This window comes from Alligator mississippiensis, chromosome 16, assembly GCF_030867095.1.
Source record: "Alligator mississippiensis isolate rAllMis1 chromosome 16, rAllMis1, whole genome shotgun sequence".
In the NCBI taxonomy this organism is placed as follows: domain Eukaryota; kingdom Metazoa; phylum Chordata; order Crocodylia; family Alligatoridae; genus Alligator; species Alligator mississippiensis.
Genome location: NC_081839.1, coordinates 27,149,349 through 27,175,350, shown reverse-complemented (window position 1 = coordinate 27,175,350; position 26,002 = coordinate 27,149,349). Strand labels below are relative to the sequence as shown.

Below are 26,002 nucleotides of genomic sequence, written 5' to 3'. Positions count from 1 at the left end.
AAGAGCTTGGTGATCAACTATTTTCTGAGCACTGGAGGAGAAGAAATCACTTAATTTGATGCACAGGATGGCAGGACTATCTTTCTAACTGTAAGGGTAGCTTAGCACAGGCTATCAGGGAGGCGGGAGAGTCTTCTTAGGGCATCAACCAGAGTTGGTCAAGCTATACTTGATCCTGCCCCAGGTTTGGGGGATAGACTAGGGATCTCCCATGGACCCTCCCAGCCCTTCTGTCATTCTGTTAAGGGCAGCATCTTGCTGTTGCTCCTTGGCTATCAGTTACTGATACCCATGCAACACTAGTGAGTTATGGCCTGATGTTTATTAAGTGGTTACTGAAGGGTGGAAGGGGTGTCTTTGAGCTGCAGGCCCGTCAGGTTTCCTGTTGAAACTGTGTCACCACAATCCAAATGCCATCCATCAGCAGCAGCTCGAGTAGGCTGAGCGGCTCCTGTGAAGCCAGAGCAGGACATATGCCCTGGTTCATTACAGCTGTCATCCTGCCGGTGCTTGCCTTTATTTGTGGCAGTTTTATTGTTCATCAAGGGCCAGTGGTGCGTGCTGTGGTCGTGGATGCTGCCCCAAAGGGCTCGAATGTGAATGAGCCTCCTCCGCTCCGGTGCCATAACTGAGACAGCCTGCTACCCGCTCTACCCTGGTTCAGACCTTTACAGGCACAGTGAGGACAGGACTCGGGGGTAGATCCGCCCGAATACAGTGGGCCATGCAGACAGAAGAGTTAGCCCTGCCTGTGGTCGCTCCTGAAACAAACAGTAGAGCTGCCTTGTACTTGCATTTAGTACTAACTTTAGCGAGTACTAAATGACCATGCATTAACCACTGTTACTGAGCAGTCCCGGTGGTGCATGGGTCATTTCCAACCCTACTGCACAGTAGCATCAGCATCATGGCTCATGCCCGCCAATGCTACATTGCATAGCGATGAGCTACGTCACCATAGCTCATCACGACAGCGACATAGCGTCTCATGTAGATGTGCCCTCTGAATCCTAATCCTGCCCTCCAGCATATCTACTACTCCCCCCAGCTAGGTGTCATCTGAAAACTTGTTGAGGGTACAATCTGTGCCATTGATGAAGACATTGAACAAAACTGGCCCTAGGACCAACCCTGGGGCACTCCACTTGAGCAGCCTCTTTGCAAGAAGGGGCTGTGCCCCTCTGGGCAGGTGCCCTGGTTGCAGTCTTGAGAGCAAGTGTACCAGTCAGTTAAAGGCAGACAAGTTTCTTTGGGTGAATCTGATATCTCTTATAAGACCAAGTTAAATAAGTTGGTCTAATAAAAGATATCAGATTCACTCAAAGAACCTTGTCTGCCTATGTCCTTAGATAGACACGGCTACAACCTACACCCCTAGTCAATTAAATTCCTTTTCCCAGAAGAGGGATTGTGCCAGAGGAGTCAGAGCACATCCCCCTTGCTGGGAGAATGGCCCAAACTCTTTCTCTATGGTCTATCACAGGGTTAAAGCTTATTCCCTACAGAAATCAGTGACGGGATAAAATGTGCAGCCAGGAAAGAGAAACCTAATGGGCAAGTAATTAAAGAACATGGCAGGGGAGAGATGGATGAATTGAGAGAAGGGAGGATGCAGAGGGTCTATAGAAAGACATCAATACATATATGTGAGGAGGGAAGAGATGGAAGAGATTAATTTATGAATGTTCCTGTCTATTACTCAGAGTCAGAGACTAGGAGGGCATCTGGGAAGGCTCCAAACCTGCCAGGGTGCCATAAGGTTAATACATGGCCCGTTTGCTCTGTAGAGCTCCTCTGGTCTGCAATCCGGACTAGAAATGAGGCATCTGAAATCCACCGTAGAGAGGATACAGGGTGGAGAGATAAGAGGGTGAGGAATAGGGTTAGGGGGATTTCTGGCTGGGATTAGCGAGTGATACAGGCTGGCAGAGTCTGAGGTCACTGGGGAAATGTTGCTGCTACAGGCCCAAGCCCCGTTGTCTAGGTGAGCTCCCCACCCTTGTTTCATGGTGCTCTGCCACTTGGCCATCGAATCGGGCCAAATCTCCTCCGAATCAAATCAGTACCCAAAACTTTGCCCAGCCCTAATATCTGGACTGTAAGTGGCATGTGGCATGCTTTCTCATGCCCTTTTCATTGATGCAAGCCACTTTGCATCAATTGCCGCCTCCCATGCCATGGTGCTCGTACAGCTTAGAGCAAACCTGTTGCTGTTTACTCAGCCTGGAAGCTTTGGCAGCTCAAGAAAGCTGAAGCGGCACTTTCCAGCAGGCAGTAAGCTGTGAAACCTCTCTGACAGTTGCCATCGGAAACCTTCTTCATGTTTTCTCTTCTGTGTACTACTGACGAGAAGTGCACATTGGTAATTTAGACCTTCCAGGCTTCTGGGATGATCTCCCTTATAAAATGCATAAAGAAACATCTTGGAGCAACAATCTTTCTGTCTCCGATGTTGTTTATTCCTCACCCTGCTTCCTACTTTGCTTTATGTCTCTCCCACGCATGCACACTCCCTCACTCCAGAACTGCCCCATGGCTCCTAGGGTTTGGCTTTTGGAGTAACATATTTGCTTTAAGATGCACTAAAAAAAAAAAAAATTAAAAGAGAGAGGAAAAAATACAAAGCCCTTCCGTGGCCAGCTGGCTCCCTGCTTGCTCCACATCTGAGAAAGCTTGGGAGCACTAATTATTCAAGCAGCGGAGGTGAAATATATTGATCTCAGGAAACCAGCCCCAGGTAGATTTTGTTGCAGACACTAAAGTGAACAAAGCTGATGCAGCAGAGAGACACAAAGCATCTTGCTTTACATGTCTGACCGGGTGGGTTGGTGGGAGGGGAACTGCCTGCCTCAGTAGCAGAAGAAAAGGAGGGAGGGGACGAATTTGCTAAGGACAATGCAAAGAAGCTGTCGTGTTCCAGCCCGGAGGTGGTTGTTTGTTCATGGCGGGTGGAGTGTCTGTCTAGGAGCCAAATCACAAAGTTAGTTTTAACTTAGTCTGTACTCAAGCCAAAATCTAAATGAACCAGCAGGAGTCTTGCTGGAGTAAAGATTTAGCCCACGAGGCTTGATTTACCTCTCCCTTACACTCATGTAAATCACTGGAGTTAGTTCAGTGAAGGTGAAAGTAGAACCAGGCATGGAGGCTGTCGTGTTTTTGACTATTGTTGCCATCTGGGCTGGTTCCACAGCAGAAATGTAAGTGGCTCAAATACCGTGGCATCCTCAGTGCAGTTGAGCCCAGGTACAAGGCCAGCCCCAGGCCGATGCAGCACTCTAGGAGGAGACCCCAGGAAGGTGGTTTGGTTTCCACCCTTTATGCCAGGGGTGGCCAGGCTGTACCCTGCAAGCCAAATGCAGCTCCCTGGAAGTTTGAACATGACTCCCAAAGAAAGAGCAGTTGTTAAATAAGCCCTTCATGTTCTCCCTGTCTGTGTGCTTGTTTGGTTTTCTTCAACCCTGGATTATTATTTGTTCTAACAAGCTGGTTCACAGCAGCTCATTCCTGGAGCTGGGTGCTGAGCACAGATCACTGATCCAGGGGCTCTTACAGCTTGGAAGTTTTGTGTCCCGTGGCTCTTGGCTGTGTTGAGGTTTTCAGCCACAGCTAGAAGGGCTTGGAGGTTTGGTCACCCCGGTTCCAGGCTGATCCCCAAAAGTGCTCCCTTTGGTAAAGGGACCAGTTCTTCAGCCCGGCAGGGATCAAGGATGCATGTGTCACGGGAGGGGAGGGGGTAGAGCATGCGTCTCAGTTTGTTTATTCCTTGCTTTAATAATTGGCTGATTAAGTTCCATTTTTATTTGGTTTCACTGGCAATCAGATTGAGAGCTGTAATATCCACTCACACCTTGTAATTACCATTAATTTCTTCCCTCTCCTCCATGCAAGTCAGGCCGAGGTTGGCAGAGGCAGGCAGGGGAGCGCAAGTGAATCAAGAGTCGGGGGAATGCATATTCATGAAGCAGAGCCAGCACAGGCTCATCGGAAGTGGGGAGTGGGGGGTGGAGGGACGGGTGAATTGAGGGAAAGGGCTAGGGGGAAAGGGAAAAAAAAAAACAAAACCTTAAATCTGAGACAAAGGCAAGTGCAGCAAAGTGTCGGAGTCAGCACAACAGCCTTCTGAGCCTAATTACCATAATGATGTGAAATAGTCCAATCAGCAATCTAGGGCTAATCTTTCATGTATTACAGGTCTCTCCTTCGTAAAGCTTCACAGCTAAATGCATTTTTAATGAAGATATTCCTAGACTTGCAGATAATTTCCCACTCTTTACAAGGAGGGTATCAGAGCTCATTAAAAGGGTTCTTTGGGCGTGTGCGCACATACACGCGCGCGCGCGCGTGTGTGTGTGTGCGCGCGCGTTCATTCCCCATTTCTTCAGCTGGCCAAAGTGCCCTCCATCTGGCTCTCAGGAATGCTGTTTCCATAGGGCAGGCCTGCCTCTTGGAGCACCTCGGGGCATGCAGTCTTACCTGGGTGGGTTTGGTTTGAGAAGGGTATACCTGAGGACTCCTCTGCCTTGGGCTGAGGGGCGAAGGCAGACTGTCCCCCAAGGTGTTCAGCACTAGAGAGAGGGCGAGAGAGAGGACAGCTCTTCTCCAGAACCTGCATAGGGAAGGCACTTTCCCTACGGTCTTTTTGCAAAGGATGAAACTCCTTCGCTTCCATGTCCCCGTGTCCTCAGGTGTTAGCTCTCAGACCTCATCTCCTTTGTGTCGTGCCAAAGCAGCGCAGGTAGCAATGACAGCCAGGTAGAATGGGAAAGAATTTAAAAAGCTGGGGCATATTGCATGGAAAAGTGTGTGCGCATGTGTGTGTGCATGTGCATGTAACTATTTGAGTGCTCCAGAGCAGAAAATCCTTCTGAGAAATACAAGGCTGAGGCTGCAAGGAAACTAGAGGCTGAGGGAGAAACACACAAAGGGCAAGGCTGTCTCTGTCTTATGCAGTCCCTGGGGCATGCTTTATCCCTGAGCAAATGTGACTTCTGGCTTATCCAGTCATTGGGGATCTAGCTCCTTTCATCTTTCCTGCCTACACGCTGACCGTTTATCCACGTAGCTTGGACGCCGTCTCCTCAGCCAGACCTCTAAGGACAATGGGTCAAAAGCAGCCCAGCCCCTCAGGGACGCCCCAGACACATACAGTTGTCCCAGTCACTCCTGACTTGCTCTGTGCTCTCGGCTGAAGCGAAGTGAAATGAAACGGGCTCCAGTCCTCATGCAGCCATTACTGTCAGGCGGTCCAGTGTCTCGGAGCGCCGCGACAAACTCCCCATCACTCAGGGGGTCAGTGGGGTGACTTCCGCCTTGTTGGGACAATGGAGAAGACGATGGTTTGGGGCAGGGCTGAAGCTCCAAGGGCCTCTGGGATGAGCAGCAGGTGTAATTACTAGATCTTCAATTAAAGCTGTGAAGAGACTTTAATTGTATTATTATTATTATTATGACTCCTTCTACCACCCCCTAAAGAGCTCTCAGGGAGCTCTGACGGAATATTTTAAAGGAGAAGCTTGGCTTGGACTGGAGAGGCATGAAGGCAAAGAGTAATATGGGAGGGAAATGGTGCTCTCTCCTCCCAGCTCCCCATGGCACACATCTCAACAGGCTCTCAGAGGAGGCTTTAGCAGGGCGCAGAGCAGATGAAAACAATGAGATTGCCTTTAGAGCAGCAGACAGCTGCCGCCTGATGGGAGGAGGTGGCGGAGGGTACGTTTCCAATTCTCTCTCTAGATCGGGCCAAATCCCAAGAGGTGATGAGCGACTATAACTCAGAATAAAACCCTGGGATTGCCGTGGAGGATCCGAACGGTGGTCTGTCTGGTCCAGGATCCTCTCTCCAACAGAGGCCAAAGCCAGATGCTTCAGAGCGAGGTGCAAGTAACCTCACCATGTTCAATTATAACCTGCCCAAAGGGGAAGTTTCTTTCTAACTCCAGGCATTGAGTGAGTTGTTGGTTTATGCCTGGAAGCAGGAAGTTATATGAAACGTGCACCCTACACAGTGCGACTGTGGATTCTCTTATTGCCTCTGTAATGCCAGATCTTTGCCGCCTGAACTTATGCAGCAGTTGCAGGTGTACGTTCCCTCTTGGGATTTGTCCAGGAAATTTAGAGGTGGAAAAAGGGCTGCTAAACGTAGAGCTTCTTTAAAAACCTCTGGAGATGGGGCAGGCTGCAGCACTCAGAGCTAGCTCCTGATTGCCCACCAAGCCTGCACGCGGGGGCAGTCCAAGCCAGCTTTTCCATTTAGCCCGCTGCAGACCAATGGACCAGCCATGGTGTTTGGAGCAGGCCCAGATCCCAGCCCACTGCAAAATACGCCGCTGTTCTGTTTTAAATCACACCTATTTCTTTCCTGCTCCCTTTGCGGGGGGTCAAAAACCTTCAAAGCCACAAAGCTGATCACGTAGAAGGAAGCAGAGGAGGCAATGAATGCCCTTATTTAAAGCAAGAACTAAGGTGGCTGTCTGGGGTCTTTCCTGATGTGTGGCAGGGGATGGGACAGCAGGCCATTGTGCATCTAGGGGCTAACTCCCTCTTTTCCCCACTTCCTTTCCAAGCCCATTATGAAGGCTACGGCTGAGTAAGAAAGCAGCGGTCAGCACAGAGTTAAAGAGGCAGGTGCGCCAGGCAGAGGGATGGTGGAAGTTCTCAGGGATGATAAATGCCACTGGAGGGTGATTTTCTCTCCGTTGAGTGGGACATTGATCTGTGATTAGACTGGTGGAAGCTTTTACAATCAATCATGTGGGAAATCACGTCGTGGAGGCGCAAAGGCCTGGAGCCCAAGGGAGAAGGGAAGAGCATGGTCTTGGTGGAGGAGGTGCACGAGGGGCGACCAGTGGAAACTGTAAGAAGGAGGAGGAGAAATTAGAGATTTGGGAGCTGGGCTGGATAAACCGAAATGGCTCACAAGACCTCGGTGGACCCCAGCTGACCGATGTTAGATCATCGAGTCCGACCCCCTGCCCTGCACTCTTTCCTGCCCGGGGCAGGGGGTTGGGCTCTTCCGACCTTAAAATCTATGAAATCTATGTGTGGAAATGATGCCCTCAAAAGGTGTTGCTTTGACAGCCTTTGAGACTGAGAACCTCTGTCTATAAAACCATCTCAGCACTGGCATCAGTTGAGCAGCTTTCCCTGCACAATCCTGCATGATCGGCCGGGGCTTAGAGGCATCCAGGAGGACTGAGGAGCTCAGCCAAGGGTGGCCTATTTGGTCCCTGCCCTTGTTGCTGGAACTAAATGCCAGGACAGTAAAGACAGACTGCGGGAGCAGTGTGTGCATAAGCCTGCACTACTGAGAACCACCAACCCCACTGCACACAGACCACCTGCCTCCCTTCATAATAATGCTTTCTGTTTGTACAGGTCTTTTCCCTTGATGGTCTCAAATCAATTCATCAAAGTAGCTAAGTAGCATTAACTTGATCTGGATCAAGGGCCCAGTGAGACAGTAGCTATATTTGGAAGAGAACCGAGGTTGCCTGCCTTCCAGCCCTTTGCTTTTACTCCTTAGACGACCCCTGCCTTCCTTCCTGCTGTGTGTAACTTGCACTCACTTTCAAACCAGCAATCCAGAAATGGAGTGCGATCCCTCTGGAGTCTATAGGAAAACTCCCACTGAATTTATGAGTGTGGCAGTGCACTGTGTGTGCCTGCCACTTTAAGGGCCTGGAGCTGGCAGCCACCAGGTGCCTGACAAGGGTAGCCATTTTAGAAGCAAGGGCTGCCTATATAAGCAGGGCAGTTTGGCTGCTGGAGGCCAGGCAGCAACATCGCCTGGCCGGAGGGCTGCTGAGAACAACCCGGAGGTAAGGGGGAGCTGAAGGGGTGGTTAGGAGGCTCCGTGGTCCTGGGCATGACCTGAAACTGCACCCTGCCGGGAGTGGGTGGTCTGGTGGGGCTCTCAGTGGTGCGGGAGCCCCCAGGAAATGCCAGGCCAGTTACTACCCCGGTGAAAGGCGGGTCAGGGCGCCTTAACCCCTAGCTCCCACCACCGGGTGGGTGACCCTGTGTTTGTTGAGGGGCCCAGAGGGCGGACCCAGAGAGAGGGAATGATTACCGGGCGTGGTGCTGCGGTGAACCCTGGGAGAAAAGGGGTAGTAGTGCGATGAGCCCGAAGAGAGAGGGAGGGGCTAGAGACCCAGCCCGAATGAGAGAGTACCCTCAACTGGCCCATGCTGGGGCCAGGACCAGGAGGGTCAAAAGGGCCAGGGGCCCACCGCGAGGGACGCCCAAGAGCCGGGGGCCTGGGGTCCCGACTGGCCTGGAGGTGGGCCAGGGCTAGAGGCCGAAGGTCCCGGGGGGACCACACCCAAGAGGGGAAAAGGGCTTCGGGGGGCTAGGCAGCCCATATGATGGCGGAGAGGCCGCCTGATTGGAGGGATCATAGCAGGGTCCTGTTTGGATGATTCTGGGGCCCAGCGTGGGGCCGGTGATTATGTGAACACCAAGATGCCATCTGCGAGGCTTGGGCTGCGGTATTGGGGAGGACAGGAGCCACAGAGAGCGCCCCCTGGCATCGGGGCACTAAAATGGGCAGCCTCCTGCTTAATTGACATCTATAATTGAATCAATTAACACCAAGGCGTGGTGGGCGAGATAGTGGGCGGTTGCCCAAGGACAGGTGGGCGGGCCACGGAGATCGGCCCCAAGGAGGCCCCCCTGTCACAATGAGGAATGGAGATAAAGTAATGCTGGGAACACCTGGAAAGCCCACCCATCGATCTCGTATCCTATTATTGATTTCCTAATTGAATACGTCCCATGCACATTCTTGGTATATGAAAGAGCTTGATGAACTTTCACTTTCTGGTGTCTACCAGGTCCTGAAACAGAAATTCTTAAATATCTCAAGAGACTCCGTTCCCAAGGGATTTTTGGCCTGATTTGGGGCCAAAGAGTTTGTCTTTCAGCAGATCAGTATTGAGGTTCTTCCCTGATTGAAACCACTGAACCTTCTGAGCTTCATCCAGCTCAGGCAAAATTCTCCATAAAGCCTGTGTCCACAACTTCAATAGAGCCATGATGAGTGGTGCATAAGTACTCGCTGATCAATGGTTAGATGCTTTTGGTTCCTTGGTACATAATGGAGAGACATACTTTATCTAGACAGGTCTCCTAAGTAGATATATTGATGTTGATACATAAAGTATGACTCCATCTGCAGCATTATCTACCTACCTAGAATATTTAATGGTACTGAGGTAGACATAGGGGTCATGAAGACATAGTGGCCCTCCTGTAATATTTCACTGAAGCTCCAGAGACATGACATTGAGCATCTTTCTGGACTCATGCCAAAGGCTGCCCTTCAGTTGAAGATACTGTGAGTGAGTATCTGCTTATTTGGACTGGAGAGTCAAAGACGGCTGGACATCAATTAGCCACATTATTCCCCCGTTCGTCTTGGCTACAGAACCCGTTGTGCTTCACTCAGTGGGACGTCTGGTCCTTTGACTTCTTGTTTTAAACTGATGTATGTAAATAGGACAGCAAGCAGGGCAGAAAGCTACTGGGTAGGCCATAAGGTATGCAAGCAGGTAGATGGGACAGGAGGGCTCTAGGTTGGTAGGCAAATAAATGGCCTGTAATGTAAGCAGTATGTAAGCAGATCATATACAGAAACACCTAGTATCGGAGGGGAGGGGGGTAGTGCGATGGACATAATAATAATTTTGCACTAGAGGACCTTAGATGCCTCCACTATCTTCATCCATTCCTGTTTGTTGTGTGCCTTCGTCCTCCAGTCATGCACATGTAATTTCTGGAGGTCTGATACTACATTATCTAGCCAGCTTTGCCTTGGTTCTCCAAGCAGCCTTCTCCCCTCTGGTACTTTGAGGAGCACTTTCTTTGGTGTCCAGATTGCTTCCAAGCCATGGACTGAACAAAGCAGAAAACCGTTTGATGACAACCTTTCCTATTTTTCCTTAGCCCCATGCCTGCAGCTGGACCTTTTTAAGGGCCTGGTTACACAGTAATTCTGGGAAGCTCCTGGAGCTCTTAACCCCTGGATTGTCCGCACATTAACACTTGGAACCAGTATTAAGCGCTTGCTATGCAGCTCAAAGTGACACCACTCCAGGGCAGGATTATCTTTGATCGCTGTTACCCAATACTAGGGTGCAGCCACTCCAGGGTACATCTTAAACACCCCACCTGCCCTGCCACCCCGCTAGCGTGGGTTGGGCCCACTGCCACCCCTCCCAACCCCTCCAGATCCCCATTCACTGCTTCCTCCCCCCCCCCCCCCCCCCGATACGTACCCCTTGTGGCTGCCCCCACGGTCTGTCCCAGGCAAACTTGCAGAGGAGGATTAATCTGCCTGCCCAGCCAACACCGCTGCTCCTGTTCCCTAGGCCAACCTCAGCCCAGAGAAGAGCCGCATCCTGGCATCAGCATTGGGGGTGGCCTGGTAGGCAGGTTAACCTTCCCCTGCATGCTCTCCCAGGACAGACAGCGCAGGCAGCCACAAGTTGGGGGGACCCCGAGGGGCAGGGGGAGAGCCCTGGGAGACGGGGGGAAGGGGGCGATTCTTACCCCTCATCTCTCCAGGCCCCTGCTGTCCTGAACCTGCAATGGCTCCAAGCTCGAGCTAGCGCTAACACCCATCAACATTCATGAGGCTCACAGTGCAACGAACAAGGCCTTAATTTATTTGCCTCATATTTTATATATATCCTAAACCCCATGGCTTCATATCATGGTGTTTTTCTTTTTTTAAATAGAATATGTTCTTCTTGCTTCCTGTGTTTGGAAACCCATAGCAGGCACTGACCTTTCAAGTCTCTCCATGATTAAAGCTCTTATTAATTTCCTGTGGGGCTGCAGACACTCCGAAGCAGTAAATGCTGGGAGTTTGTTAACATGTGGGGCTTTAATTAGTAGGCAAGAAATCTGTCTCTGTCCTGATTTAATCAAAAAAAGGAAAGAAAGAAAATGCAAAAAAAAAAAAAAAAAAGATGATGATGTTGAAATAGAAAATAGTAGCAGACAGTGACTTTACATGAAGAATCAGTTTGAGGGCTCTCTATTTAGCAGGCACTTTAAGTTGACGTATCCCACTTGAAGGTGGACAGCATGTCCTTTTAACAGAGGGGCATGCACACACACAACCCTTCAGCTCTTCCACTGGCACCGTGGGCAGTAAAATCAAATAATTCAAACAGAAAGTAGAAAACCATGGTGGGGGATAAAGAATAAGTAAAAGAAACATGATAGGATTGTTTATGGGTGAGGCTGAGAATGGGTTCATTGGGAGTGATGAGAGGGTCCCTAATCCTGAACACTTCTTTACTCCTTCTGGGTTAATGCACCTTTCCTAGATGGCACATGGCTTAGCCTCAAGCTCCCTGTGCAACCCCTCCCCACTCACCCCTAGGTTTCTCTCCCCTCTGACCTGACCTGCATGCTATCTGCTCCAACCCTTCTCCTTAGCTTCTAGAGCCATGTAACTGCCCCCCGTCCCCTGAGAAGCTGGGAGGTGGAGGACAATTGAGAGCTTTGTGGATTCATTTTTGCTTGCTTTTGCTGAAACAGGACAGATGTCTCCATGGGTAATGATGCACTGATCGCAGTGTGGCTAGCAGGACAGGTGCGCACCCCCTGTATTGCATGAGTTACAGCGGTGCGCACCCAAATCCACAGAGAAGAATGAGGCCACGGTCTGTTTTCACTTGTACGAGGGAGAAGCCAGAGCGAGCCATGGACTTCTGCAGGGTTCACACTAGGGATATTGGTCCACTGGGATCTAATCCTTCCCTCCTGGCAGTCCCACACCAATGTGGCTCCACTGATGTCGGTGGTGATACTCCGCATCTGTACGGAGACTGGAATCTTGCCCCCTGTCATCGTAGAAAGCAGTCTATAAACTATAAACGAGTGGTTCCTGCAGCATCCTTCATCCCCTTCTTTTCCCAAGTACAGAGCATCTGAGAACATCAAGAAATCAGTGAGCATGCCACCACCATGTGGTCCTTTTATTTATTTAAACCTCTGGGTGGAATAATATATGTTAGATTGCCCAGTTGATCTATTTGTGACAAGTGTTAAAACACATGTGCATTGATTTTCTTTGAGGAGAGTATTTCTAAGGGTAATTTAATAGTGGTATTGAGCATAGCTTTTACTGGCTGAGAAGGAGTGGAGGGAGAAGGAAGGGGAGTTGGTGCGGGAGGGGGATTAGATGAAGAGGAGAGAGACGCTAATGGCGTTTTCGTAATGCAATTGCTTAGGTCAGTGAAAAGCTGTCACAGTTTAATGCACTCGGTTGTTGTGGATGTTATCATATACAGGATTAAGCCATTTCAAAACATGAAAACAAGAGCAGCTTGTTAGTGAGTGAAGCTGTTAAAGAGCTTCTGCTACACTGTTGTGATCATTTTAAGGAGGACGTTATAGTTGTGGTTCACCCATTACCCTCTGGTTGCCATGAACACTCAGTGCTTGTATGGAAATACGTGGTTTCCCTCAGGGTTACTGCAGCTTTCACACCTCCTCCTAATCACTGGTTCCCTGTCATTCAGGAGGATGTACACCCCAGAGCAAGATACATTAATTAAACCAGGAGTTTGAGAGCCACCACCTCAACTTTGGATATATCAGGGTATCTCCATTGATTTCAGCATGCGGCACCAATGTACTGGAGTCCTCATGTAAAAGCATGACTTGATTTCTGTAGTGGTACAAGGATCTGGCCCATGAAATACATTTATGCCTGGGAAAAAAAAATGGCTCTGAAATTCATGCACAATCATTTTTGAGCCTTGGTGATTCCATATGAAACCCAGTCACTGTTTAAAAGGCTTTTCTGCAAACTCATATTGAGTTCTGAAAGGTAAGCTGGGTCCTTTTTGGCTCATGAATGGGAACAAATAGCGATGATTCCCCCGCACCAAACGCTGTCCTCATTTATACCTGTCTGTCCTCCCAGGTTTGCGGAGCAAATAAAATGCAGTAATTCTGTTGATCACACACCAGCCAGAATAGATTCCAGCTTCCTCTTTCTCAGTTGCATCCGCTCTGCAGGGCTGACAGAAACAAAATGCATTAGGAACGTGTTTTTGTCACCAGAAATCAACAGAGCTGACTGTGAATGCACACAGGGAGCCCATCTGTTGAATAAGATGGTAACGTGGCATCATTTTTACTTAGCCAGTTTTCATAGCAGGACTGTGTTTTTATTTCATCCACGCCATCCCTTGACTTACTCAAGTTGTTCTTCATCATACAATATTTATTAACTCTCTGTCCAGTCTCTAAGACAATGGGGTATCTATTGGGAAGCCGTTCCAAAGGTTTGTGCATCTCAGTGTCAAATTCCTTATTTACATTCTGCCTAAATTGTCTCTCTCCCAGTTTCACCACCTTAGCCCTGTGGTTTCTCTACCCTCTACTTCGAATCTTGCTAACTAATTCCTCCCCTTGGTTAGAGCTTACACCCCTCAAATACTTGTATATTGTTGTAATGCCCTACCTTTCCCCATCCCTTAGCCAAGCTATAAATCTGGCTAGTCAAGAAAGTTACTGCTATATGGCTTCCGCCGTGACCCATTGTTAAAGTATATAACATAAATTACGCAGAACAGATCATACAAGCACATTTTTTTCCCCACATGAATCCTGAATAAATATTAATGGCCCATTGCTGTCGCTTTGTACAGTGGCAGTATTGGAGTCAATGAGGTTGATCTGAGGCATGATAATTGCTAGTGGACACGGACCCTATGCAGTCACCCAATTAGCTTGCTTTAAAGCTTGGACTTGCCAGATTGATATTTTCCTCTCTGCAATTTTGAAATGTTTTACCCCAGAAGCGATGCCTACTTCTAATCAAATGAGATTGAGCCCAAATATCGTACCCATTAACCTCTCCTGCAGTTCAGAACAATTTGCTTAACTGTTTTTAATGTATTTCTCATGTTCGCTCCATGCACATTATGGGCTCCTGCTGAGATGAGAAGCCAGGATACAGTGAGCAAGGTGGCTTGGGAGAGGCAGGAGTATGCTCCTGTCAGGATCTATACCCAAGTGTTAGAAAGAGTGATGACTAGTGATAGGAAGAGGGTGATCGTTCTCAGTCCCTGTTACCCCATGTACAATCTACCTCTGTCATGCTGTTTGACTTTGAGCACCTTGCTTCCTTCTTCAGTGCCTCGGTTGTCTCATTAGGAAAACTTTCCTACTTCTGGGGCATAACTGGTTAGTGGCTTTAAAAAAAATTAGGTGTCACCATTGTAATTAATATTTGCTAAGTGTCCAGACAGATCTTTCCTTGCTCTTCTTGGACACTAAGCTTTGCCACCCACCTGATGCCAGCTGTGTGGGCAGGAGCTTTGAAGTTCTCAGTGATCCCAGACCCAGATCGATACTCCCCACAGTCGCTTTGGGATTAGTCAGCACAAACCTTCCTTATCTTAGCAATCTAAATTCACAGCACCTGCCTCATGTAAATGGCACTTTATCCGCTGGAAATGTGAATCCAGTCACTAGCGCTGGCTCCGTCATGCTTATCAGAAATACATTATCAGGTGGGGATTAGACAGAGCCTGGTGCTACTGCTCCTGTCCACGCCAGGCGAATAATGAATAATGAAAATTCCAGGGACCAGAGACAAACACACTTGACAGGCAGGGGAGCGCCTATGTCTGCCTTTCACTCACTTTAATGTGACAAACATGGCTGCTTTAGAAATCTTTCCACTCCATTCACCATGTCATAGTTTATTTCCCCCCCCTCTTTTTCCCTCCCCCTGCACCCATTTGCCCTCTCTCTGCCAGCCCCGAGCCAAGTCGCTTTCAAAGAGCATACGAAAGAGAAAATGCAAGAATGGATTGAAGGATGCTTGGAACATCTAAGCTCTGACCTAACCCGACAGGAGGCTGTTTTGCAGTCAGCTCACTCAAAGTATGGACACTGCATGATTTGGGTCCTTAACTGCTTTGAACTTTGATGTTGCTGAGTTTCTCTCCTCTTATTTGTTAATAAGTTTAAGGTCAAAGGGTGCAGATTTCACAACAGAACGAAGCACAATAGATACACAGCTCCATTCACATGGATTTTGTTCTTTTGTGCTGGCAGTTGTTGTGAATTTGGTGCTTATGAAAGAGAAGTGAGTGACTCTCCCAGCTAGAAGCAGACACAGTATAGGCAAGCCCCACTTTGCAGCCCTGCATGTGTCCTTCAGTCCTGACCAGCACCAGCCCTTGTTATTTTAATCCTGAGTCCTCATGTATGTTAGTTTTGGTACTGAGCAATCCTGATTTGCAACGTGCTCTGTGTCTGAGACGCAGGAGATTCCTCAAACAGTTATTATGTGGCCCCAATTTGATCCCCAGCTCCTAAAACATATGCTTTCAGACTATTCTGCCCTTGACCCCCTCCTTTGCTACCAATTCCCTTCAGTCATGCCCCACAGCTCCCCTGGCTTTCCTGTGCCTGAACTGCTGCAAAATTCTCTAAAGTTGCCCTGCTGCAATCCCTGCTTTTCCAGGTCCGACTTACTCCCTCGTTTCAATTTTAATCTGCATCATTTACTGTCCATGGTGCTGCATTTCCAGTGTTCCTTTCTGACGCATGTGTTGAGTTTAGCTCAAGCTCCTCTCTTGGATCTGAAGATTTTACCCCGGCACTCAGCAGAGATCTAGAACATCATGGCCTTAATGTATTGGGCTAAGGGGGGTGTTTGCTCCATCTCCCATCCTGCAGAAAGCACTGGGGTGGTATCTGGCACACACATCATGGAAGAAGAGGAACACATGATGTATGGACATCCCCAGGGTGCCCTAGAGGAGCACCCCTTAATGGCCTTTTACTAGATTACCATTGGGAGCCAGCCACAGGGATCCCTAAGTGTTTTGAGCCTCTGTAGCCCAATAAGAATCAAGGCATTACCTTTTGTTTTGGGGTCTTTGTACGGTCTTTGGGGTTATGGATCTGCTAATCTAACACCGCTTCCAGAGAGCTAGAGCTTACAGTCTGCTGCTGGTTCCCTGCATCCTACCATCACCATCATGTGAGCAGTCTGATTTACAGCTGACCTCTGAAGAAGATTTGTGATTGATTTGAGCAAACCCATACACGTACAGAAAGGCTTGGCATGGTGTTTCTGATTCTGCCATTAATTCACTTGAAGATAAAGCACAAAAGTTGCCAGTGTTTAGGGAAACACACACATCCCCCTTTCTGTGCCTCTCTCTAACTTCCACTGGTAGCCCCAGGGTGTCCACCTGTGTTTAGGAAGGCTGGGAGGCAGCTTATCTTCTTTGACCCTAACTGAACCTACAGTTTATGGGATTTCTGGTTTAGCCATTGATAGCTTTCCACTGCTCTAGCCCTCTCTCTAGCCCTCTCTACCTACTTCAGACAAAAGAAGGAAGCATGTTCACCCAGCTCAAGCAAACTTATGGTCTCAAGTTGATCCACTTCGATAGCGGATCATTGAGTTCTAATGACCCACAATCCAATCCTGCCACTCAAGGGTGGATACATGCAAACAGAGGTATAGGGTGATAGTTTTCATACTGACAGCTTCAGGAACACACACAGGTTTCATAAGTAGTCTGGGCAGACTCCTCATACTGCCATTGTCTCCATGCATTGTCATCAGTAGAAATCTGTGCTGCTTCCTTTTTGGACGAATATAAACCAGACACGGGACTCTTAGATTTGACGATTGCTAGCCTAAACACATTCAAAGGAAGACGGCTAAGATTTTCAATGCAGCATAGCAGATTTAGCCACGCATCTTGTGCTGAAATTTCACGAAGCAGCTATTAACCTTCTTCACATCTTGTACTATGCTATTGTAACTACTGGTTTTAGCAGAGTAACTCCTGATCTGCTCCAAAGTAAAGGGGATCAGACTTCAGCTCTATAAATACACTCCCAGTGATCACTCCAGCCATCAGTGAAATGAACCTGCCTCATGGATTAGCCAGGAAAATAATCAGCTTACAGGAAAAAAAAAGGTTCACTAGGGCAATGGGATCACATCAGACCCAAGCAAGGGATTTTTAAGTGTTCAGTGTTAGCCTAACTCTATTCCTACTTATATTAATAGAGAACATCCAATCCATGAAGTCTGTATAGCGGAGATGAGAGTCCAGGTTGTGCATGTGTTTTTTGTGTGTGTGCGCCTGCAAGCATTTCTGGTAGTTTTTATGTAAAAGCGCATGGTAATCTTTATTGACGTGAGTTTATTTCTTATTGAGCGCAGAGGATGAAGGGTTGATACAGCCCTGTTTGAATCAAGGGCTGGTGTTCCACAGTGGAGTTATTTCAAAAGTAATGCTCGGGTTGCTCAATGCCCAGGTTTTAAGAAATCAGCTTGCTTTTAGAGTGATCTGCAATGGAATTCCCCAAGGAAAGCAGAGATTTCCCTTTGCCCTTGCCTTGTGGATCGCAGGTGACACCTGTCCCTCTCTCTTAAATGACTTCACATTCTGCATTCAAGAGGATGTCTGAGGTTGGCACCAGTTGTGACAATCATTCTTGACATAGTCTCCTGGATGTGATATAAACTTTTCAGAATACGCAGCTCTTCCTCCAATCCACCCAGCAGGGAGAGAAGGAGCTGAGAGCCTGCAACACATCTGCTTCTCAGTGTGAGTCTTTGCTAGTGAGATTCCTGCTAATTAATGTCAAACTTATTTTAGCAAATAATACACATTATCTTGTCCTGCGGAAGAGATTTGTGCCAGCACTGATCACCGCCACTCCAGAGTCAAAGCATGCAAAGAGCTTTTGTGTTTCAGGCACAAAACAAGGTGGAAATATACAGCTAGTTTGGAGAGGCAAAGCATTTCTGAGTCTGGGCTCTGCTGTCACGCTGACATGCCTCAAGAAGAAGGCCACTGAAAGCACTGGAATTACGTTAGTAGAATGATTTGGGACCTGAGCCTTTTCAAGGGAAGACAGTCACTTTGCCACTAACTTTAAGGGGAGCATTATTATGCCCTGGAGTCCCTAAAGCTTGATCCTTTAAAGTGGTGAGCATATGCAACTCTCGCCAGACTTTATCCTTTGAAATCAATGAGAGGTTGGGGGGTTGCCACTGAATTTAATGGTCATAGGACTGGAGGCTCTGAAGTCATCCAGATGCATACACCGGGTGCTGGTGGGTACTCATGGATGTCTTTGTTCTCTAGTGAGAATTTTGCTTGCAATACTTTAAAGCATCTTCTCCCAAGACCCCGCACACGTGGGATGGCAAGTACCATCGACTTGAATGGGAGCAGAGTGAGACCGGTGCTGAGTTCTTACAAAACGCCTACATTGAACACCTTCAAGAGCAAACTGGATGCTTATCTTGCTGGGATCCTGTGACCCCAGCTGACTTCCTGCCCTTTTGGCAGGGGGCTGGACTCGATGATCTTCCAAGGTCCCTTCCAGCCCTAATGTCTATGAAAGCTATGAAAAATTCCACTTTCTGATAACACGTTGCGGTGTCCCAACTTTAATCTTTGGATACCAAAATTGCATTATAATCATTTTTAGGTAATCCTGCTTTATGGAAATTGTTCTCCATATTCTATGTAAGAGTAAATTGAGGCAAAAGGAGAAAACAACCACCAAAAACAGTGAGTCAGTGGCAAAGGCGGAATTGCATCTGGGAAGCCTGGCACGTAAACTCCAGCTTCCATCCTTGGACTGTGATTCCTCTTGGAAGAGGCATCTAAATGGATCACCTCCCTGCTTACAGCCTAACAAGCTGATAACTACCTGGGAGTTAATGTAATCAAAAACAGTTTTCATTTTGGATATTATGACTTCAGTTTAGCCTAAATGCAGTTTTGTCCATACGATTTTATTGTAATTATGTTATTCATTTTTATGTCTATGTTTGCATTATCGCTTTAATTATGGAAACCTTTTAGCTTTTAGGACAGTTACAGCTGAAGTTAATGAAAATTATTTACTTTCATTAATGGCAATTTCCATTATCATGCCATTGCACGGAAGCCACGCTGTGGGAATATGAAAGGCTGGGTGGCTTGCCAAAAAGAATACTAAACTCAGGATAGCATTGCAAGAAATCCAGCTTGTGCGGTAGCTGGAGGTTCAAAGAGACCCTTTCCATCTGAGACTGCCACAAGAATCTGAAATTTTGGGATTAGAGCTGGTAGCATTTTTTTCATTCATGGCATTTCTAACCATACGGTTTCCAGTGCAACCTTAAATTGCCCCCCTTTGTGTGTTTGCTTCATGATACAGACTTTACATAAACTCTGCCTATAATAACCTATCAGCCCTCACTGCCCAGGAATAAACCCACCATAGTCCTCTCTTGCTAGAGGGTCACACACTAGTAAGCTGCCTTTTTTTTTATATAGAGATTGTAAAGCACCAATGAATCCTTCTGTTTGAAAGAGAGTATAAAAGATTAGTCTTAGAAGATGAGCACTCTTAGAAGATGCCATGACTGAACTCTCCCAGTCACTTGAACTTAACAGTAATATTTCTCACCAGTCCTAGAGGGAGGAGGGGGGAGAGAGTGAAACTAAGAGCCAGCGCTGTGAGCACATGTAAGTGATAGCACATCAGGCGGAAATTAAATGCCTCTTAGGCTTTATCAGCTTGCTGCTTGACTCATGACTAGAGATCCTCGTATCATTGCTGCTGACCATGCAGTCTGCAGAACCAGCATTTCCCTAGGAGAGGGCTGGCCACAAAGCCAAGAAAGATGAAACATTGAACTGCCCAACCTTGGCGCTCATTAGCCTGAAGGTTTCAACTGGTTAGCGTGCCAGTGACAGCAATGGTAGCCAAGGTGCAGATCTTTTTAACAAGCAGGAACCTGGTTTCTCAGATCCCATGCACTTGCAGGGTCCAAGATGCTGAGAAAGCACTTGATCCTCACTGTTACACTCACCTGCTTTGTTAATGTGCCTGTTTTTCACTGTCCCTGTATCTTGCAGACAGCATGTCCTTATGTTTCAATCTGAGGATGAATGAAGTACTGTCCTCACAGCACTGCAAAGAGAAAGCAGCTCAAATGCTACAAGGAGACAATTATGATGTGATAGGCTTTCCTGAATTTAAACATGACTTACAGTGACACGCATGAAAGAGATGGCATTTGCCATCAGGTAGCTGAGTTCCAGGTGTTATGCTTATACTAGGAAACTCTTGGTGTGTGTTGATGCTTGACTGTTGTCGAGCTCTGGGAGGATAGAAGTCCCCAGTTGCATGGCAGTGAATAGAGAAAAGCTGATTAACACTATGGTGCTGTGTCTGTCTTCAAGTCAGTGGTAAGTGCTTGCAAAACTCCCTTTACCCCTTCCCATACTCATGCTCAGGTGATATAAAGAATCGGTATGCTGCAGAGTACAAACAGCATTACTAGACCAGTCACAGCACTAGGATCCCGGTCCTCCTGTTTCAGACCCACGCGTGTCTGCAGCCACCAGTGTGATGCTACAGTTAGCAGAGCAAACAATACACTGACATGCATCAACCGATTCATCTCAAGCAAAACTAAGGAAGTTATTCTCCTGCTCTACCCAACATTGCTGAGGCTGCAGCTGGAGGACTGCATCCAGTTCTGGGTGCCGCACTTTAAGAAGGACGTGGAGAAGCTTGAGAGAGTCCAAACAAGAGCCACTTGTATGATTATAGGCCTGAAGAGCAAGCCATTCAAGGAAAGACTGACAGATATGGGACTGTTCAGCCTAGAAAAGAGAAGAGTTTGGGGCGTTTGGTGGCAGCTTACAAATATATCAGGACAGCATCAGGGGCTAGGTGAACAACTATTCACCAAAGCACCTTAGGGGAAAACCAGGAGCAGTGGGTATAAACTCCTAGAAGAAGGTTTCAGCCTGGATATAAGGAAAAACTTCTTCATGGTTTGTGTGACCAGACTCTGGAATAGACTCCCAGCAGGGGTGGTGTAAACACCTACCCTGGACATCTTCAAAAGGAGACTGGACGCACGCCTTGCTGGGGTTATTTGACCCCAGTGGTCTTTCCTGCCCAGAGCAGGGGGGCTGGACCCGATGGTCTCACGAGGTCCCTTTCAGCCCCTAAACTTCTGCGAATCTTTGAAATCACTACAGCAGCCCCTCCTTTTCCCAGATGGAGACTCAAGACATTGTTTCTTCATCCTTTCAAATATCTCCACTCCTAGCTGTCACTCCCACCAGCAAGAATGCTCACAGGATCCTATTCAGAGCTCTTAAACTGCCCTGAGAAGAGGCGATGATCTTTCAAACCATGTTCCTGTGTATGTAGGCATTGCTGTCAGGCAAAAGGGTGGGCTCAATCACCATGGTGGGCTAGCTTTCCTGACCTTCCTTTCATGCTGTCTGCTGGCTGAGGGAAACCAGGAGGGACAAAGTCTTGGAGCCTTAAAGTTTAACTTCTGCTGTTAAAGCATCCATCCCTGGGAGGGTGTTTTGTTTTCCACTGAAGATCAGGAAGCTCCCAGAGAAGTTCCTTTTATTATATAAGTACACATCATTTTATATGGGCACATACCGGAGTGTGAGTGTGTGTGTACAAGTATATGTACATAATGACAAAGATATAATATGATATATCATCTGTACATTTTATGATAATTATATAATCAAAGGCAGTCTGGGCCAGCTTGATCCTTGAGGGTTCATAGAGTCTGCATAAGAAAGGCCCATCCTTGTAGCCATTTTTGTAGAGCTCCCAAAGAGACTGGATCACTTCTAGCAGATCAAACATGTCATGGGCAAAGAATGGGCTTCTGCTACATGGCGCCCAGTGAGCTGCATCCTATCATGCTTCACCAACCAAGCCCCACTGAGCATGGGGTGCTTCTAAGCTTCATGATGCCCTCTTATGATGTGCTGGAGGAAGAGGACACAATGCACCTAGCTTAGCTTCAGCATCCCAGGGTGCTTGCCTCCAAAGCCATAGTATTTTCTGCTCATTAGCTCATAAGTAATATGGACCAGCAGCGCCTGATACTAATTAATTTTGTGAACTGAACCAGGGTGAATGGGGTAATTGCCCATGGCGCGTGTGGGCGTGCAGGTGTGCCCTCCCATTCTCCCTCTCCCTGTTTGCTGGCTTCTCCGTGTATATTTTAAGAACCATTTGGTCCCTTTCCATGTGAGGAAGGGAAGCTGTGTGATCCAACCCAGAGACATAGCAGCAGGCGCTGAATATTAAATTAAAACACATCCTCACTTACACACCAAAAAAAGCCCACGCTGGAAAGGTTAAGAGCTAACAGAGATCCTTAAAACGGTCTCTGTCTGTTTGGAATGAATTAATCAGACCATTAAACAAATCTTTTAATCTAAAGTATCCCTTTCATTTCAGTGCTCTGTAAAACAAAGTGACTGGAGTGTGGATAGAGGAGTTTGCCATCACTTCCCCTCATTTATAGTACTGAGACTGGAGGGTGCAGTGTTTTCTCCCCTTCCCCTTTTCTGTCATTAAGATGCACTTGGAAATAGGAGGGCAGGGGGCGGGGGACATACAGAGCATCTATACTACAGAAAAACTTGCAAGGAGGAGACAGGAAACCTCACTGCTAACAAACACCTTTCATCTCTTCTTCATGGTGGTGGTTGTAAGGGTTGACCAGGGCATAATCTGAGCAGATCACACCTAGTCAGGGGTTTGCCACGGTGAAAAGCAAGGTCAAAGCTGGTCCAAGTTCAAGATATCAAGCCAAGGGTCCAGACGAGGTTGTTGTGAAGGCAAGCAGGTGATCATTGCCAGAAGATCCAAGACAAGAACAGGAGCAAGTGGGGACAGGCAGGAGGGGCCAGGACAGCAATACCTAACCCTACTGTTGCTGGGACAAGGCCGTGCAGGAAGCAAGTAGGTCTGGTATCCCTCCCACCATGGACTTATGACTTGTGTTGCTTAACCCAGATCACCTGGTCCCACACGGGGACCAGGTATTCTGCACGTATTCTGCAGTGTGGCCAGGTCTTTGGAGGGCACTGGCACCAGGGTGTAAATGCAGGGTGAGGCTGGGGTGGAGGGAGAGGAGGTGCACATGGGGATGGAGGTGGCACCATGTAGTACTGTGGATGTTCTGGGCAGCACTGTGGCCTGTACAGCAGTAAGAGTGGGGGGCTGCTGTAAGGTAGGTACTTAGGTCTGTCTAAGTTGTATCAGGGGCCTCTCCAGTCTCACCAGCCCAGGACTGGATGGCTGAATGGCAGCTATACCCACCTTTCCTCTGCTCATTCCCCTGCTTACCTTAACCCCCCTGAGGAGTTACCTTAAAAGCCCCAAGCTGCAATCATGAGAGGTGCAGCACAGAGATCGTGCTGGCAGTTTCTCCCTTTAGCCTCTTCAGTTTGAAAATTGTGCCCCAGGTGCTTTGGGGCAGCAGCGGTATTGTATATTCAGCATGTTTCCCCCACTGCATAGTGGCACTTGGCACACTTGTATTGTGCCACTCACTCACATAACAGAGCCATGCACCTCTGGCCATCAGACGTTGAAGCAAATGATACTATCTCAAACTCCAATCTGTAGGAGGGAGAGAAACAGAGATAAAAGGAGGGCAAATCCAGGTAAAAGTAGGCAATCCTTTTTCAAAATCAAATGTATCCTCTTTTTCATGTTTTTAATACGCTCTTCAAAGCTTGCTAAGATTAAGTGCGCGATTTATCTTTGCAGAGTTTGAATTTTAAAAGGAACAGCCAACTGTGTGATCGTATTATTAATATTTATACCTCGTCACAGAATGTTGACAGATTAATTATGCAATATGGTATAAAAATCAGCAGGCAGTGTGGGAGGGTGGTGGCAAAGTTCATGTATTAATAACACAGCAGGGTGGCTTGTGTGCTCCCTATGTGGCTCCATGTTATCAGACACTGCATCCTTGATTTATTGAAGGCACCTTCATCCTGGCGTGACTCAGCACCAAGACTCATCCTAGAGATGGGTGGCCTCTTTTTGGAAAACAAGCAGAGGTTTTTATTTGCCGGCTTTGCTGCACCTTTCTGGCAGGGCAAACGGGCCCAAAGGTGGGCGTTGTTGCACAGATATCTGCTCATTGGCGCTTTTACCCTGACAGCGTTGTGAAGGAGCCTTTGTGTAACTGAGAATTCAGGTCAGGAACCAGAGCTGTGATCTAAAGTCACATGAAGGCTCGGAAAGGTTCAATTAACTTTTATTCCCCGTGATTTGTCATTCTCCCAGCAGCCTGTGTGGTTCCTAATTCCTGCAATGCATTGATAGGAACGCATCTCTGCCTTTGTGGTGCATCTGCACGTACAAGTCAAACCAACAGAAGAATTGCTCTACAGGCTCAGGCCAGTGGTTTATCTGGTCTGGTGTCCTTTCTCTGGACCTGGCTGGTTTTAGGTGCTTCAAAGAAAGCTTCTGTATTGGACAGATTGGTCAGGATCTGCCTGGAACAAAAGTTTCTTTTCATCCCTGGTCGTCCTGAAGGGTGAAGCTTGAGGACTTTTTACACTATGCAGCCTAGGAAAGGTTTATTGTTATTTTACTATTATCTGTCCTGGTCATACGGAATAGCCTCGGTTTCCATTCTTACTGGAGGTTCAGCCCCATATGGGAAAGTCAGAAGCTTTTCATAGATGCAGAAGGAAACATCCAGGCTGTTTTGTTCTTTCCAAGCACTGACTCTGAACTGTTTGGGTTTCTTGGAGAGTCTGGGGTTCAAAGTTATAAGGCAATTGGTTCTGCAAGGTTTTACTTCAGCACCATGTGAGTAGGCACACAAAAAAGCAGGCTGGCAGGTTTCCGGCCAGGTCTGTTTGTTATGTTGGTGGACGCTGCTGACTATGGAAACTCTTCTGTAAGACAAGCAAACCAAAACCAGTGAGCGCCCTGAGCAGACATCCTGGCAGGGGCTTCTGTCTCCCAGATGAGCACCTAACATCCCCAGGGTGTGGGTGGTGTTGTTGAAGCTTGGGCTGCCGTGTTTTCATTGTGATCATTATCCAAGCCAGCTTGAGTGTGCCTACCCAGTTGGCAATCCCACCTCCTACCAGGCTGTCTGTGCTTGGGTACAGCAGTTTATGCCCCAGCGATACTTTAGGAAAGTAGGCAGAGATTGACTTTGCCTCAGGGTGAGGCCTCAATTAAAGCCTGTTTTGGAGAGTTGGACAGATAGAGGTTAAATTAAGATCTGGTGCCCAGGTGATTCATGCTAGCCCGCCTGGATGGACAGCAAAGGTCTGCAGCCTAGAGCAAATCCTTCCACCTGGAAATTGTGATATTTGTCATCAGGAGAGCTGTCTCCCTAGCTCTCACCGTTCAAGTTGTGCCCTCCAGACATACTCAGTGGGATGAAAGCTCACCCTCTAAAATCCTTTCTGGTTCCTATTTCCATCAAGGAATTTCTTTCCTGAATGCTGTTCCTTTTGGGGGATGATTCTTTCTCTGCTTCTCTCAGGTGGATTCTTTATATATAACAATTTGGCTGATCTGTCTAGAATAATTTCAGCTGCTCTCTCAGGTCATGAAGTAAGGATGTACCCAGGCCTGTTATAAAATTCTGTGTCAGCAAAGCCCTTCGTTTACAAGGGGAAGAAATTGTGTTTGAGATGTGTAGTCAGTGAGCATAGATCGCTCTTTCTCTGTCTCTTGCTCCATCCTCAAACAAACTCTTAACTAAATTGGTGTGCACACTGCTATCTTATCAGGAGCAGCCTTTGTAATGAGCTGCAGAGTTACTTCCAGAAATGTATCCTGCCTCAAATGAGATGTTTAACCCATTGGAGAACATAGGATTTCTAAACAAAAATCATGTAAGGGGAGAGGTTTCAAAGCCGTCAAGGTGATTTGCATTTCTAATGTCCCTTTAAAATGAAAACTTTCCCGCTTCCCATGAATCTGGATGAGTACCGAGTTTCCAAACTCTCGAGACAGCTCTAAGATTCATAGTCTTGTTGTGCTAAAAATGAGAAGAACAAGAGGCCCAGTTCAACCAAGTGCTTAAATAGATGCTTCAACCTAACAGACTTTACTGTGAATTTAGCAGGTGCTTAAGTGCCTTGATGTGCTTTGGCAATCGGAGCTTTAA

The 26,002-nt window shown here is 47.6% G+C and overlaps 1 protein-coding gene and 1 long non-coding RNA gene across 9 annotated transcripts in view; both read left to right on the top strand.

The window, feature by feature from the left end:
• Positions 1-26,002, top strand: part of LOC102574673 (opioid-binding protein/cell adhesion molecule) — a 749,440-nt gene that overhangs the window by 519,532 nt on the left and 203,906 nt on the right. The gene's annotated exons all lie outside the window — the stretch shown is intronic.
• Positions 7,732-14,787, top strand: LOC132246581 (uncharacterized). Its single transcript, XR_009457975.1, has 3 exons — positions 7,732-7,817; positions 11,548-11,959; positions 12,534-14,787. It is a non-coding gene; the product is annotated as an uncharacterized LOC132246581 (long non-coding RNA).